This window comes from Kogia breviceps, chromosome 20 (assembly GCF_026419965.1).
Source record: "Kogia breviceps isolate mKogBre1 chromosome 20, mKogBre1 haplotype 1, whole genome shotgun sequence".
In the NCBI taxonomy this organism is placed as follows: Eukaryota; Metazoa; Chordata; class Mammalia; order Artiodactyla; family Physeteridae; genus Kogia; species Kogia breviceps.
Window position 1 is genome coordinate 5,580,120 of NC_081329.1, and position 17,563 is coordinate 5,597,682.

The 17,563-nt window shown below is 37.4% G+C and overlaps 1 protein-coding gene across 6 annotated transcripts in view; it reads left to right on the forward strand.

The window, feature by feature from the left end:
• GPM6A (glycoprotein M6A) overlaps positions 1 to 17,563 on the forward strand; it is a 252,254-nt gene that overhangs the window by 141,750 nt on the left and 92,941 nt on the right. Inside the window, exon 1 of one of the 6 annotated variants that reach the window (XM_067022572.1) lies at positions 4,877 to 4,965. The exons of the other annotated variants lie outside the window; for them this stretch is intronic. The gene's annotated coding sequence lies outside the window, so the exon portion shown is untranslated. Of the gene's footprint in view, positions 1 to 4,876; positions 4,966 to 17,563 lie in introns of those variants that run through there. 6 annotated transcript variants of the gene reach the window in all.

The window sequence follows — 17,563 nt, forward strand, 5'->3', positions numbered from 1 at the left end:
AATACCTATGGGAACGTATTACATGCTCATTAGCTTAAAAACAAACCAGTAAACAGCTCGCACGGGTGGAAGAGCTTGAAGACTGTGTCTTCCATCCCTGCTGCCCCTCGGAATTATACCTCTTCTCTTGCCGAATTCCCAGGTGTAAACATCACTGCTGAACTAAACACAACCTAAAAGCTTTGTTAATGCAACAGCATGGGGCAAATGACTTATATTCTAGCTTTTACATTTTCATAATGAAAAACCCTCAACTGCCAGAGGGAAGGTAGTGGAAATAACCGGAACCATTCAGACATGGATCCTAACTCTTCCATATACTGACCTTGTTTCTGGTCCTGTAACTTAGCTTTTCTGATCAACAGGCTTAATTTTATCATCCATATGTTGGGATTGATATATCATTAAATGAGATAATGTTTATAAATCATCTAAATCATTGGCACTACTTGGTAAATTGTAGGTGATCAAAATGGATTTTTATTCATCTTTTAGAATATGTCACTGTGTTCATTCCATTGTGCTATAGGGCCTCCCTGTCCATGCTAAAAGACATCTCAAATGTGAAAATGTTGTGATTATTCGTAGATAATTATTCTAGAATGACTGTGTGCCCGCCACTCGGCTAAGTGTCACTGAACAAGGCAGACTAGATGATGCAGCTTTTGATGTGGACGTGGAGGCACACTATAACTAAAACAACAGCCACACGTAGATAGATATGAAAACATCAGGGATATGCTTATGAGAACAACAGAGTGACAGGTTGCAAAGTGACAGGATTGCGGTCAAGCCGTTGGCCGTGGCTGCAGCCTCATCTGAAGGCTCAACTTGCTGGAGCACATTTGCTCAATAGCTCTTAGGCCATCTTGCTGGCAGGCTCCTTTACTACAGCGTTGCCTCACGCCGTGGTAGCTGGCTTCTGAACATAGAATCTAAAAGAGATGGGAGGAGGGCATGCCTGGTGAGAGCCACAGTGCTTTTACAATGTAAGCTTGGAAACAACATTTTATCACCTGTGCCATATTCTCTTCATTAGAAGCAAGTCAATAAATGTAACCAATAAATAGGTAAATGAATGAATGAATGAATGTAGCCCTTACTCAAGCGGAAGAGATTTCAGAAAGGCAGAAAGGCGTGAGTGCTATGAGGCGAGATCAGTGAGGACCATCTAAGAGGCTGCTGCATAGGCGGTGCCTCAAATGTAACATGTCCTAAATGAAATGTATCAATTTACTTCTGAATCTACTCTGCAGCTTTGTTCTTGACTTCCATCACTCTGTCACCATTTATATATGGTGTGTCAAAGCCTGAAAGCTGAGGGGTCAGTGCTAATGCCTTCCGCATTTTCATCTACACCTAATTGGTTACCATATGCTTTTACCTCAGAAATGTCTTTTAGTTCTGGTGTCTCATCTCCATCTGTTCAGTTGTAGCCTTGAGACTGAGTCAGTTCTTGCCTTAAGCTATTGCAGTTGTCTTTACTATGCTTCTCTTCATCTAATCTCTCCCTGCTTTAGTTATTTTTCTCAAACTAAATATATTCATGAATTCTGTGGTTTAAAGGCTTCCATTATTTTCACTCCCTGTATGTAAGATTAAATCCATTATCCTTATTTTGGCATATCAAGCCCTTTACAATATGGGCAAAGTGAACTCTCTAGCCCCATTTTCTGATTTCATCCTTCACACAGCGTAGGACTCCTTGCTCTCTTAGCGTACGGCACGCCCTCTTATGTGTACTGGCCCATCCTGATTTCCCTCTTTATCCTCTTCCTTACCTGCTAATGTCACTCACCGTTCGAGTCACTCAGCTCATTGAGTTATCATTGAGTTTTACTTCCTAAACTTCCCTTTCAGACAAAATCCAAGAATTATTAATCCTGAATTCAAAGTTCTGAGTACAATTATATAACAATTGATGCTCAATAAATATAGATTGAATAAACGAGTCCTCCTTTAAGTTATTGTATGTAATTGCATGGTGTTTCAAAAAGAAAATACTTGAACTATAGAAGTGCCAAAGAGGTTCCAGGGCTATGATCAAAATAAATGTTTGATTTTAGTTCCTACTGGGGACTTACACATGTAAATCTAGAAGAAATTATACTAGTTAACATTTGTTAAGCTCACACTATTTGCCAGGCACTATTTCCAGTGCTTTTTGTTTAATTTACCCAATCCTGTCAACTCTATCAATTAGGTACTTTTTTGATTCTCACTTCATTGATAAGGAAACCAAGGCACAGAGATTTTTTTTTACATCTTTATTGGAGTATAATTGTTTTACAGTGGTGTGTTAGTTTCTGTTGTATAACAAAGTGAATCAGCTATACATATACATCTATCCCCATATCTCCTCCCTCTTGCGTCTCCCTCCCACCCTCCCTATCCCACCCCTCTAGGTGGTCACAAAGCACTGAGCTGATCTCCCTGTGCTATGCAGCTGCTTCCCACTAGCTCTCTATTTTACGTTTGGTAGTGTATATATGTCCATGCCACTCTCTCACTTCGTCCCAGCTTCCCCTTCCCCCTCCCCGTGTCCTCAAGTCCATTCTCTAGTAGGTCTGCATCTTTATTCCTGTCCTGCTCCTCGGTTCAGGCATAGAGATTTTTAGTAATTTTCCCAAGGTCACGCAGCTAGTAGGTGGTGAAGCTGGGTCTTAAACTGTGGTGGTCTAGCTCCAAATACTCTTATTCCAGAAAGAAATCGGTTTCCAAAGATACCCAAATCGAGAAAACATAAATTGAATAGGGTTAAAAAATAAAACAAAAACTAAAAGATGAAGGCTAATTATGACAAATGGATGAAAATTGTGAATGAATAGAATCAAGTTTATATTATCATAAAAAAGTATTTTCAAACGTTTTTCTCTCTAAACCCCAGAATTTTAGAACATTGGAAGAACTTCAGCATCTTAAAAGAATTTAAGGAAGAAAAGAATTACTGTTACCATAAACAATGGGAAATGACTTTCGTTATCAAGGCATTAGGTGCTATAAGTGCAGTGGAAGTAGTTTCTGATGTCAGGATGAATTCATGGATACTTTATAGCACATTACAACGCATTCCTTATTGTTGCGAGGCGGGAAAGGTGAGCATGCAAGACATTTCTAAGAGTTTTACCAACAGGGCCCTACATATCTTAGAAGAAGCATATTCACATTGTATGGAGCCATAGAACACACTGCAGAATGGAAATCAGTAATAGTTTGGGAAGCAGGCTACCCAAAGTCCATAATATAGTCCATAACAGTGGATTATGTATCCTTTTGAATGATGGTTTTCTCAGGATATATGCCCAGTAGTGGGATTGCTGGGTCGTATGGTAGTTCTATCTTTAGTTTTTTGAGGAACCGCCATACTGTTCTCCATAGTGGCTGTATCAATTTACATTCGCACCAAAATATATGTATGTTTTCTATTCATACATTTTATTTATCTTTACTTATTTCTTAAAAAATAAGCTCATTTGTCATCCGATGTTATATACAGAAGAAACTCATCTGAGTGTCAATATTCTGTTAGCTAATAGATAGAGCCTACACATAGAATAATTATATTAAAGTGGAATTTCTAGTCCAAAACACACAGAAGTATTTACCAGAAAATAGGAACATTCATAATTTAATAATTTATTCTCTCTCTCTTCCTTTTTCTTTTTCTGTCTCAGACACAGATACAGACAGACAGACACACACACACATAACAAAAGCAAATTATTATAAATATAATAAAGAAATTGTCAAGTGAAGGCAAAAGATTTTATATGTTTTATATCTAAAGGATTAGTGTAAACATTTCTTTCAATCCAGGTTTGGTATTTTTGCTGGCCTTCTTTTCTTCTACAAGAAGGAACAATATGTCTTTTTTTCCAGTTAATAAGTGACTTCATCGTGTTGCAAAGTCCTCCAATCTTTAGCATTTGTTGTTCTTGCCTTTGAACTAAAGACTTCCTTAAACAATAGTTAACAGGATTATAACAACTTAACCCGGGCCTTCGTAAATTTTCATTTTATGATACAGAATTGAGATAATTTTGCTATTCATTGATTTCCTATTTGGACAATATGGTATCTTTACACCAGGGATAAGTAAATGGCAAAAGGCACTTGCTTTTGTAGTAAAAGAGAAGCTAAATATATATTGACTTCAGGCATTTTTTTTTTATAGAAAAGGAACTCATAAAGGAAATAACCAAGGCAAAGGATTAAAAGCATCATATTTGTGATGCTTAAAGCATTCTGATTATTTTTTTAAATGATGATGGTCTTATTGCAAACATCTCTATAGTTCAGACTCAGGAAATAAATCTTATTTATTTATTTCCTGAGTTCGTCCCTTTATTTTGCTGGTGAATTTGTTGACAGATAGTAATTAGGTCACTGTATTGAAATGTCCATTGTAAGCTCAGAATTCTCTGTGTTGGTTGGCGTGACAACCACAGTGGTCAATTAAACATGCTCAGAAACTGAGAAACTGTGCTGCTCAGGTTAACTAGATGGGGAATAGAGCACTGTCCAGAGGATGGCAAAATGGACAGAGACTTCTAAGAACTGCCTTGGATGTGCTATCCCATATTTATTTGTGTGGTATTGATAAGATAAACTTACAATACGTACAAAAAGCTAGATGTTTAAAAATTCATTTAGATTACCAAATATGTTTTTGATTTTATATGGATTTTTAAAAGGTTGAAATAGCCTTAAAATCTTAAGTCCTCTTTTAGAGAAAATGCTTATTATTCTTTGTAACAAATATAATTGCTATAAATGATACTTTCTATCTAGCTATTTCCCTTTTAAGTCATTCCGTGAAGCGCATGGCAGATGACATACACAGATGGTGTAGATTGGCACTGCCTTTGCTGGCCAGTATTGCCATAGCCAAATTTAGGGACCAGGGAGATGGTGAAAGGATAAATCATTAACGACAGAGACAGAGCGTTGGACAAAGACTGGATGGTATGGTTCACTATCTTTTTTTTTTTTTTTCTTTCTATTTTTCAACTCCACCCCTTTGGCTGATACATAGCTATTAACCTAAGACAAATTTGGAGGTAGTCAGTAAAAGCAAGTTATTATGTTTTATAGGACACTTCATATTTTTTGCCATATATTTTCTTTTATTTCTAATACAGACAACATTTGGGGGTTAGGAGAAGGAATTGACTGTCTAGCAAGATTTTTTAAAAGTTAGTTTGTTCTAATCTGGCTATTAAAATTAAAAAGACAAGATAAAATGGACATCAGAGCTTTGAACTGTTTCTGTAACTCAGATTAAACAATTGATATCTTAGTTAAGGTGTTAAGTTAGTTAAGGAAGGTGGCATATTTTAATTTGATTCTTTTTTACTAGTATGCCTGTATGAAAATTCAAGTATGGATGTTTTAATTAATCAACGAAAAAATATGAATATCAACTATAAAAATAAATACTTTTAAATAGGTTAAGATCATTCCAAAAATCCACTGTCAAAATCAATTGAAAAAATCAGTATCCATTATAACATTTTTGAGAGGATGAGATATTACAGATCGTCTTCACGCTACGAAAGGAAATTAACTGTGTAGGATTATGGAGGTAATTAGTGATAGAACTAGGCCTAAAACCCTGCTGGCCTCATTCAAATGCAGGCAGGCTCTTTTTATAGCACTGTGAGGCCTGCTAATCTCCCTCCCCATCCATGCTGTGGCCATACATGGTAACTTCCTGGAGACATGAGATGTCCATTGAGTGCAAGTGAAACGAACACTGTTTTATTTTGAAATTCCTTATTTTCTTTCTTTGTCATGTTCTTTTTCTGGAGCTGTGGGCTCTAACTGATTACTTTATGTGTTCGTTTTTGCTTCTTTTTAATTTTGAGAGAGGCATATTAATATTTTCACTATATTTAAACGTCTGATTTGCTCATGAAGAACTATTGAAGGATGGGCAGGGTTAAATATTATCCATCATTGACTGGTATTTAAATATTAACTCTGAAAAACAAAATCAACTTTTGAAATTACCCTGATAGATACACACTTCTGTAAAATTTGCATTTTCTGCTATGCAAATAATTAATAATAAAATGTAGCTTCAGTTTGTTTTAGAACTGGCACTCATTAAATTTTCCAGTTTTGAGGACAGATGTTTTGTCTTTCTTGTATTATCCTCATGAGGTTTTGGTTAAAGCTTTCAAGTGTTGGGACTAAAAAATGTTATATTTTTTAAAAAAAACAGTCATCTGTATATTTCTATTCTACATTTGTTATTTCTGTAAACAAATATGAACTGAATATATCTTAACCAAATTAAAGATACTTCTTTGAGAAGAAAATTGGCCATTTTCCTTGATTTCAGGATTGAAAATACGCGTCTCTTGCCTGCCTTTCCTTTTGTTTGTTTCTGACATAGCAGTTGAAAATCTTTGTTTTCATTCTCCTTTGTCTCCTCTTTTCAGTCTGTGCTCAGACCTTTCTCATCTTCCTTCCTTTTTAAAGTCTCTTCCCCGCCTTGTCCTTCCCTTTCAGATCCATCCCCACTCCCCGCCTTCCAGTTGCTGTGACTAGATCAGCACACTTTAATGAGCATCTTCAGAAGAACAGAAAGAGTGGGGGGACGGGGAGGGGGAGATGGAAAAGTGATGAGCAGGAGAGTAACAGCTGAAATGAAAGATGAGAAGACTGTGAATTTTAAAAAATGGGGGGAAAAGATAAAACAGTGGACAGGAGTGTTATTTTAGCAAGTTAAAACGTCACAGCATGTATTTCTATTTTTTCATCCTTTATTGGTTGGATTCTTTCATTCATTCATTCATCACTTAATAAACGTATAATGAGCGCCTACTTTTTGCCAGCTCTAATTGAATCGTTTGGGATGTAGGAGTTAAAACACACACACACATACACACACACACACACACACACACACAGACACAAAGTCCTCGTCTCCCTGGAGCCTATATTCCAGTGCATAAAAACTGAACTTAGAAAATGGTGCTTTATATTATTTATGAGTATCCTTCTTTCAGAAGTAAGAGCAAAAGGAAAAGATTTTTCTCAGAAAGTTGTCTTTCATAGATTAAATTTGTTGGTGCACAGTCATGTCCGGAAAGCAGTTTGATGCATGAGTTCAGGATTTGGGAGAAAAACCTGCACTGAAATTCTGCACCTGTAAGTTCTCAACAAGTATGTGATCATTGATGATAGCAGTATTGATTAAATCAACCTAAAGGTGTTTGTAGACCTAGAAGGGACCGGAATAGAGACTCATAGAAAACATGGTAGAAAGAAGCTGAGAATAGGAAAGAGAATGTTAAGTTGCACAAAAGCACGTGCTGGGTCCTTGAAGAAAGCCAAGGAGAGGTCACGAAGAAGTGGCCAGCAGTATCCGATGCTTGTGAAGACCAATAAGATAAGGTCAACAGTAACTTTGCTGACCTTAGTACAGTGTCAGTCAAACCTTTGAGTGAACCTTTACTGCTCCATTTCTCTGTAGCTCATACCGTGTTAAGTATATTATTAAAGCTTTAAGATGTATTTTATTTATTTTATTTTATTTTTTAAATAAATTTATTTATTTGTTTATTTTTGGCTGCACTGGGTCTTCGTTGCTGCGCGGGCTTTCTCTAGTTGCGGCGAGCGGGGGCTACTCTTCGTTGCGGTGCGTGGGCTTCTCATTGCGGTGGCTTCTCTTGTTGCAGAGCATGGGCTCTAGGTGCGCGGGCTTCAGTAGTTGTGGCGCACGGGCTCAGTAGTTATGGCACGCGGGCTCTAGAGCACAGGCTCAGTAGTTGTGGCGCACGGGCTTAGTTGCTCTGCGGCATGTGGGATCTTCCCGGACCAGGGATCGAACCCGTGTCTCCTGCACTGGCAGGCGGATTCTTAACCACTGCGTCACCAGGGAAGTACTTAAGATATATTTTAATACCTAGTATGTCACATCTTATGAGAAGGATGATATTTTTTTCCTGTGTTGTTTGATCTTTCATATGGTAAGGATGTGAATGTGCATTTACGTGAAGAGCAAAGAATCAGGATAGTGGGAGAAAGAGAAAATAAAAGAAAACAAGAGGGCAGTCAGTTGTGAGAGGTGCTGAAATCCAGAGTGTAGCTGGAAAGGTTAATAAACACTCTGAAAGATGACCACAGATTTTTTTTTTCCCATCCCTATTTAAAGAATAAAGTTTAGTTTTGTGTCTTAACACAAAGACGGAAGATGTATCTGTCTCATATTTTGTGTGTTTTGGTGTTACACATTTCTGATGGAAAAGCACAGTTGTGGTGAAATTAGTTTGAGGTTGTGGTGAAATGAGTCTGGAATTGTGCAGGATGGATGGATTGGAGGCTAAGAGGCTATAGCTTGGTGGTCATAGAGGCTAGACTAAGGTAAAGGCTATATACATTGGAAGGATTCAATTGAATTGATTCCAGGGAATAATGTGAGGGAAAATTGATGAGATACCTGGTGTCTCTAGGCCAAAAGAAATACCTAGCACATTAGCTATTAAATATTTAATTTAAATATTAAATATTTAATTTAAATATTAAATAATTATCTTAATAATTGTAGTCTAACAGTGTCTGACAGATGTCACTGTATTTTCCGTTGAAAATTTTAAATATCCAGGGGTATGCGTGGTATGCTGTGAATATCCTGTAGGTGCCTTGGGTCACAGGCTGGAAACCATAGGCTGATGCTCTGCTTTCTCCTATCTTGTTCTTCTTGTTGTGTTGGAATATATATCGCACTGTATCATAATTGCTTACGTGATTTTTCCGTCCTTCTTGCTGGACTGCAAACTACATGAGGAGAGGACCACTTTTATCTTGTTCATAGTTGAATCCTTCCCAACCAGCACTGGCTTGTGGTGGGTCTTCAATAAGTAGTTGTTGAGTTAATCCAAATTATGAGTGCGTTAATGATATACAATGCTAATTTGTCTGTGTGTATTTTTCAAACTCTACGTTAGTTTCTGGCATATTTCTTTTAGTGGAGTCCTCTTAACGGTCTATGTGAAATCTGTTAACAATATCTGAGTAGACTGAATGCCAGTGCCAAAAAAGAAACACGTTTTTAGTTCTGCATAAGAGAAGGTGAATTAAATGAATTAGGTGTGCCAGTGTGGGAACACTTCTAAGGGAATTGCGGTAGACGTGAGAATGATAATTCTAACAATCGTTAGAAGTCACAGAGTGCACCTAACTCACTCAACTCTTCACACAGCTCTAGGAAGCACAATGCATAACAAACCATCCACCGAGTTACCGGTTTAAGACAATATGGATTTTTCTTCTTTCTCACAGTTGTATGCGTTGTTTGATTTATTCTGCTGCTTCATGTGGTAGTGGCTACAAGACACTGGGACATTTGCAGTCCTCTGGGGTCTTGATGGAGCAGGAATGTCCCAGAGGGCTCAGCTGATGTTGGCTGTGGGTCGCAAGCTTAGCTGAGACCCTGCACCACTACGCCCACGTGTGTCTTCTGCATGTGGCTTGGACGTCTCACAGCATGGCGCCTGGATTCTGAGAGGGGGCATCCCCAGAGCAAGTGCTCTTAGACATCCAGGCAATAGTTGCAAGGATTCTTAGGATCTAGCCTCAAATCTGAGAACTTCTCCTCTGCCACATTGTATTTGGAAAGGCAAGTTGCTAAAGCTTGCCCAGATGGGAGGGGAGGGGAATTAGATCCTTCTTTTCAATGTAAGAGGCAGCATGCATAAAAAGAGAGGGAAGGAATCAAGAGTGGCCATCATTGACCATCTCCTACGTGTAGGTGCTATTATTTTTCTTATTTTAGAAATGAGGAGATGAATTCATGGAGAGCTTGGTAACTTAGATTCATAGCTGATACATGCAACATCCAGGACGCAGACTCTGGACTTTGCTCCCAGAGTCTCTGCTCTTAATCACAACCTGTTACTGCCTCACCTCTAGCAATATTGTTCATTCTCATATATGATAACACACACACACACACACACACACACACACACACACAACCTGTTACTGCCTCACCTCTAGCAATATTGTTCATTCTCATATATGATAACACACACACACACACACACACACACACACACACACAACCTGTTACTGCCTCACCTCTAGCAATATTGTTCATTCTCATATATGATTACACACACACACACACACACACACACAACCTGTTACTGCCTCACCTCTAGCAATATTGTTCATTCTCATATATGATTACACACACACACACACACACACACACACACAAACACACACAACCTGTTACTGCCTCACCTCTAGCAATATTGTTCATTCTCATATATGATTACACACACACACACACACACACACACACAACCTGTTACTGCCTCACCTCTTGCAATATTGTTCCTTCTCATATATGATTACACACACACACACACACACATTCAGTATATTTAGAGATCATGGTGGTAATGATAATGGCTATAGTCATATAATTCTTTGTTTTTGCATAGTTTATTAGGGTTCACATTATTTTTTCCTAGAATGCACTTTTTTGTTCAGTAGTTTAATTCTGACATAATTTTAAATTTACAAAAGCATTGCAAAGAGAGTGCAGAAAGTTCCAGTGTAACTTCACCCAGCTTCCCTGAATGCTTACATAGCCATGGCACATTTATCAAAACTTAGAAGTTAACATTGATACAATACTCTCTAACTACAGGCTTTATTTGGATTTTCAAATGTTATTGACAATTGTCATTTAATGTTCTAGGATCCAATCCATCATACTAAATTGCATTTAGTACTATCTCCTTTTTGATGAAAACAGAAATGTACACTTATCATGAAGAATTCAAAATTGTTCAATGCCTTTATCAACTCTTAAAAAAATTTTTTTCACCAGTGAAATTGATATGACTTAATCTAAAGCAAATTCTACTTTGAGTAAGGTTTCTTATGCAGGTAAAAATGGGGATGTCAAGGCCGTGCCTAATTATTGTATAATTTGTGTTTTTGTTTTATGTTACCTTTATAGCAAAGGAAGGAAACAGAGGTATTACTCTCTAAGGAGGCAAAGTTAATTCAAAGCAATTTTCATTTTAATAAGTAAAAAAGGGCACAATCAAGTTTAATAAACTTTTTAAAATAGGAAAAAATTTGAAAATAATTGAGAATTAATGTTTTTTGAGTTTTGTTTCATTGTTGCTGGCAATTTAGGGCAGTGTATTTTTTTCAAATGTACATTACAGACATTGGTATTAACAGTTATGCACTGGTTTTACTCAGTGTATTCAGAACAAAATAAATGTATACTTTAGAATGATAATCATTGAACCTTCCTTTCTGAATATATATAGTATTTTAGTAGTTCAAAGGATAACACCATATCTTAAAAGAGGAAAGGAGAATAATATGATTATTTTCTCTACTTTGAAAATTATTTCTTAATCAAGTCTATTCCTTAAGGTATATGCAAATAATGTAATTATACTATTAATGGAATGCAAATTATTAAATGGTATAATGTAATTTATACAACTTACCTATGATTTCCATAATTGCAGATATTTGGGGTAATAAAGTGCTGTTTCTTGTTTGGCTTGTTCTTCTGCCGATTAATCAAACCTAATGAATTTATGTAGACTGGAGAATATAACCGCACTTGAGTTGTATTAATTTGCTAAGTCGTTTCGCAAAGGATCATCAAGAATACAGAGATAAACAAAACATTATTTCTGTCTCCACGGAACATGTGCTTTAGTAGGAGAGGGGGCATAAATGTGAACTTTTACCTTGCAAGGCTGGATATGATTTTCCTGATGCTCTTTCAATTGGGACTTCAGGGAGTTTCCATGAAAGGTGATTGTTTTTTGTGAACCTTTAAGGATGGTTAAGATTTTGAAAGGTGGAAATGGGTGGAAATGATATCCCATAAAGAGAAGCAGTCTTAGCAAAAGCTCAAGGTGGCTAAGGAGAAAGAGGTCTGAGGAACTCATAACGTTGTCTGTGTTGTCCTAGGGTGTATGGAGGAATGGTCTGTGAAATACAGTGGGGGCCAGATGATGGGATGATGTTAGCCTACACATTTCAGCCTCTAAGCAGCAGAATTGGGTAATACAAATGATGAGGCTTATTATTGCCGGCGCTTCTTGAGCCTTCCTGTTTTCCAGGCCTTGCCACAATCCAAGGAGGTAGACGTGACCGTTATTTCATATATCATAGTTGAGAAATGTGAGGTTTAGGTATGTCATTACTTGCCCCTCTGCTCGAGTTCATTATATGACACCACCTTTGCATCTTTATAAAAGTGGCAGTCATACTGTAAGACCATGATTTTGAAAAGAAGGATTCAGAAATTATAGTGGGGAGGAGATCTGAGGTCGCGGAGGAAGTGGTTGCAGCCATGTACGTGTCTGTTTTAGCGTCAGAGCGTTAACGGACTGCTAGGGATGTGATGAGATTTGGGCAGACGCTGGCTCTAGCAGCCCCGGCCGGCAGAGGCTGATAGATGGCCAGTCTGCTGTAGACGGAATCAGAAAGAGAAGGGACAGAACCACGAGATGCTTTCGACCTTGCGTAGCCAGGTGAATGATGCGTCTACCCTGTCAATTGAGAGGTGAGGTTGATTCTTGGCAGGGAGTTTGCCCTGGGGAGTCACCTACATGACCATTTATTTATACCGCGTAAGGAAAGTCCAAGGCACATGGAAATGTGAAAATGGGTCTCATGTGAAAGGTCAAGATTATGAGTGAAAAACAATTTGAATAATCTGCCTTGAGACAGTCATTAAAGGTTTGGGTTGGAGGATTTAAGAGATGGAAAGAAAGGGATCGAGGGAGGGACAGAATTCAGTGAATACTGGTGTTTAGGAGACGAAGGAGGAAAAAGAGATAGCAAAGCTATCAGAGAATTGTCCTGGACATTCGTTAGTGTGGTGACGTAGGAGTTTAAAAAGGAAGGGATTTTAAGAAGCTTGACACGGTTGAGGTTGAGAATCAAGTAATTTCAGATCCAGAAATTAAGATGTTAACTATATTAAAAATGTGTTTCCTGTTCTGGCTTCCCGGTTTTTTATCAACACAACCACAGCGGACCTATGGATTCCCTACCCTCCATCCAGTCCCTTCCTTTCTTCAGGGCATCCAAACACACTGCTTGAGTTTCTTGATGCCACTTGGGTCTCTGATTATAAAATTGTAGGTCCTCATATGATCTTACTTTCCACTGTTGGTGTTGAGTGATGTCATTAAAACTAAATAATGTGACGATAGTCATTTTTGTTTTATTTTTTTTTTATTACTGTGCCTGAGTCTCCTTGCTTCATTTATAGACTGTTTTAGTCATTTGGTGTTGCCGGTGATGACCTACATATGTCATTTCTTGTGTCTCCGGCCTCTTACCCTTCCAAGCGATTGAACATGTACTTGCTATGGCCGCTGAATTTCTCCTCCACATGCGGGTCTTGTGTGCGTGCGCGATCTCTGGATCTGTCTAGTCTGAGTTGTCAGAACTGAAGCTTTGGCCTTACTCCTACCATAGAAAGGTATCTATAGCCATCCAATAGAATACAGCCGTATCATAAATGGTGAGGACACATTCACTTATTTCGGAGGTAGGGAACACATTCGGGACTGATTGTGAAATTGGTTTTCTTGCTTCTCTAAAGCTTTGTAGGATCCAGGTGTTCTAGGCATTATTCAGAAAACATTAGCTAATTTGTGTTGAAGGAATTCAAATTGTCATAAACTTTAAGATCATTTTAAAAATAAATTTTAATCTTACTGAGAAATACTAAATTATTAAGCAAAAACCATAAAAAGTAAGCAAGCAAGCATAGGTTTGAATATGCATGGGTTGAATGTGACATTTGTATGTTCACTTTATTTTGTAATTCTCACCATACCTGTATGATAGCTGTTCGCTCATTCATGGGTGTTTGCTGAGTGCCTGCTTTGAGCCAGACACTTGGGATGGACAAGGGTGACAGGAGCTGCAGTCTTGCACACATGTCCTTCTTTCTGCAGAGGAAGCACCTTGAAGCTCCTGCAGGTAATCTTTCAGAAGTGAGAGCGCAGATTAAAATACCCGGTTTCTTCTGACTGCAAAGCGCTATTGAGCCTACTGCCACCTCTAAGTTTCTGTATGTGATGACAGTTTTATTTTGTTTTTCAAAATGAATACAAATGTATTGTCTGCTGTGAAAGAAGCCATTCTTTTCATAATTCTCAACTCATAGTTTTCCTCTTATTTCCTTTCAACGCTTTCACTCTCATATTTCCTCACTTAGAATGTATGTAGTACTAGTCTGTTAGGTCACAGAATCACAGCACTGCCAGGCTGGTGTATCTGTTGCCAGAAAGGGAAAAAAGCCCTTAGACTTGTTCATTGTTATTGTTTATTGGAAGAGTCTTTCAAATTTTAAATTTGTTGACTGATGTTCAGTGTTTGCGTCTAGGGATGTGTGGAGCAGATCGTCTCTGATTTAGCTCCTGACGGTACCTTATCTTCATGAGGGTCAGGAGAGCTGAGCATCTGTGTTGACACAGTACCTCGGGGCAAAGCCACATTCATGGTGCTCCGCCAGCTAAACTGGGAGCCACTGGAATGCTATCGAATATCCTAAGCCCTGCCGTGGGACATACTGTGGTTTTGGAAAGAATGAAGTATCCACATAGAAAGACGTGGAAGCATGTCCAGTGCACGTTACAAAACCCAAACAAAATAGAAATCATTCTCCATATGTGTGACAGCTTTAAAATAGTTTTTGGTAAGGGAATATTTACAGACTTATACATCCAATAGTTAGCAGTGATTACGTCAAGCTTGGTAAGATGATACTGGAAATATCTTGAGAAACAGAATTGTTCCCAGGGATAAAGGCCAGAGTGGGTGCTAGTGTGAAGACACGCCCCCCCATCATTTTCACAGACATTTATGAGAACTTGATATCTTACCACTAAGGTTTTTTTTTGCTGGAATATCATTTTTTAAGACAGATTTTACCTCAATTACTGACTAATGTTATATGACAAATTTGTAAATAAAGAATTAGTGAATTTTATTCCAGTCATATAATTAATGTAACAATATTTATGTTATAATTATATGCATAATTATATAGTAATATATATGCTATTAATATAGAACAATTATATTATTGATATGTTGATATATTATAATTATATTAAATGATGTATTTATTATATATAATTTTACTATATTTTATACATATGATGGGTATATATGTTAATAATGAGAAAGAATTATTAGGTAGTTATAGTCCCCCTATGTCATGTTAAGTGGAAAAAAACTGAGCAATGTTTAATAAGGAAATCTCTACGGTGCTTGATTTTCACCTAAACTACAGAGTTTTCTTTGTCATCATCTTAAATATTTCACTGGAGAAGCTCAGTCGACCTGGACTGTTAGACAGATGTCAGTGACAGGTACCCAACTTGAATTTTAAACATTCATTACCCCAAGTCCCTTACAATCAGTGTAATATTTATAGCCTAGATTAAATGCTTCACATTACTTTAGTAAATTTTCCCCCAGGAAACCTTGATACCGTAAGACAAGAGAACACTGGTGGGCGTGCCCTGCTAGACCTCTGCTTACACGCCGACGTTTATGAATAAGGGCTAAAGCAGAGTCCGAGTTGGGAAGCAGTGAAAGGTGAGACGCAAGTCTTTGCTCCTTTCTCGCCCATTCAGTTAAATAAATGAGATAAATAAGTAAACGCTAAAGAAAGTCATTTACGCGATTGCTGCTCTATAAATACCAAATGGATTAATTAAAGACATTCTTTTAAGTGTCATACTGTCCTTTTTGGGGTAGTTCTAGTTGATATGTAAAATGTATAAAGCAAAGATCATTGCTATGGTATATTTGAAGAATTAAAAAAAGTAAGTGATTCATTAGTTATTTTTCACAATTTCCCTACGTCAGAGTGAGATCTATTCTTCTCTAAGAAAACTGAATAGTTCCTGTGGTCTTCACCATCTGTAGGTAATATGTTGAACACATTCTTGAATTTTAATAACACTGAAGCAAAGACTTAAGATGATAGTTTAACACATTGATTTATGCTAATGTAATATACTGTTGGAAAAGTATGTTTAAGATTTGCGATGTTTTGATGTTTTCTAATTAAAAATTGACTTTGTTACTAATTATAAAATATGAAGTCTAACCCTGTAACTTACAAGTAGATATAACACACTCACTTATGGAGTCTTGTAGAGAAAATAAGAAAGAGAATGTTCCCTCTCATGATTGCATGCTACACAGAGAAATCACTTCATGTGTAGGGTATATCAATAAAATATATATTCCTCGTATAATTTACTGAGTTCCTACTGTATGATAGGAACTAAGATATATCAATTTATTAATTATATATTCAGTGTTAGGTAAAATTGCACCCATTTTCAAAGACTCTGCAAGGCTGACTGCTGTTTTTCTTAAAGACAAATAAAACCTATGGTCTTCATGATCTCTAGCTAATACAATAGGCCAGATATTGAATATGGTCTCACAGTTAGTAATTGCTAGGACTGGAATTCAAAGCCAAGCTTGTTTACCTCCAAAGACTATGTTTCCATAACAGCAGCTGGCCTCATCTCTTGTGTTTACTTATCCTATGCCCTGCCAGTAGCTTCTCCCACCCATGCATCCATAATTGTCTGGAAAGTCTAAAATTAAATTACGAATTTATATTGCTATTAAATGTATATAGTCTTTGTTCTTTGCTTTGGAGAAGAATAGAATTTCTCTATAGGGCTTGCTGTTAGAATTTGAGCTGGGTGCACAGGCCTTGAGGGCATGTGGTTTGTAGACATGTATCACTACTGGAGTCCTTATTCCAGTGCATATATTCTTAGTTTCCCTTGGTTCCGAGGACCTTCACTTATTTTACATACCTGTTCCCTTATGTATATATGTAAATGTGTTAGGGGTTTTAAAAACCATCGTGGGGAATGCATCCATAATCCGTAAGTGTGAAACTGAACGGTCACCTTCAATAGAGAAAATTAAACTTTGTTAGAAATGAAATATACAGTGAAACTAACTATGATTTAGGTGGGGGTTCTTACTCCACCTTTTCATGGAATTGATTTCCCAGGGCAGCTTCTTAGCCTTGCTAAGACTTAGTCTTCTTGTCAGGCTTCCGCGATCGATGCTTGAATATGTTAGAGACTAAGCTAAAAGGTGCTCAGAGGTCCCTTACACACCTGACTTTTTCGGCAGCAGCTCAAGTTTTGACATCATGAATCAGCACAGTTTGCTCTTTCAGTCAGAGCTTCTGTTACTCTTCTAGATTCCCTTCCTCACTGCAAGGCTTGGCTGGGTCTTTGTTTGGAAGCCAAGTGGAAAGATACATTTGCTCTTAGCTGTCAGTTAAGTGAAAAAAGGCGCATTAACCTAATTCTCCATAGAATTTACATATCAATTGACTTAACACACTGGGTAAGTCAGTTCAAAATGGGACGCTTGTAGGATAGACACTTTAGTATAATGATTAATATAATACTGAACTGAAATTTTTATCTGAGAAAGTTTTATTGAGCTCCTTGCCATAGACCTCTTTTTGAAGAAGCGTTTCTCATCAGTG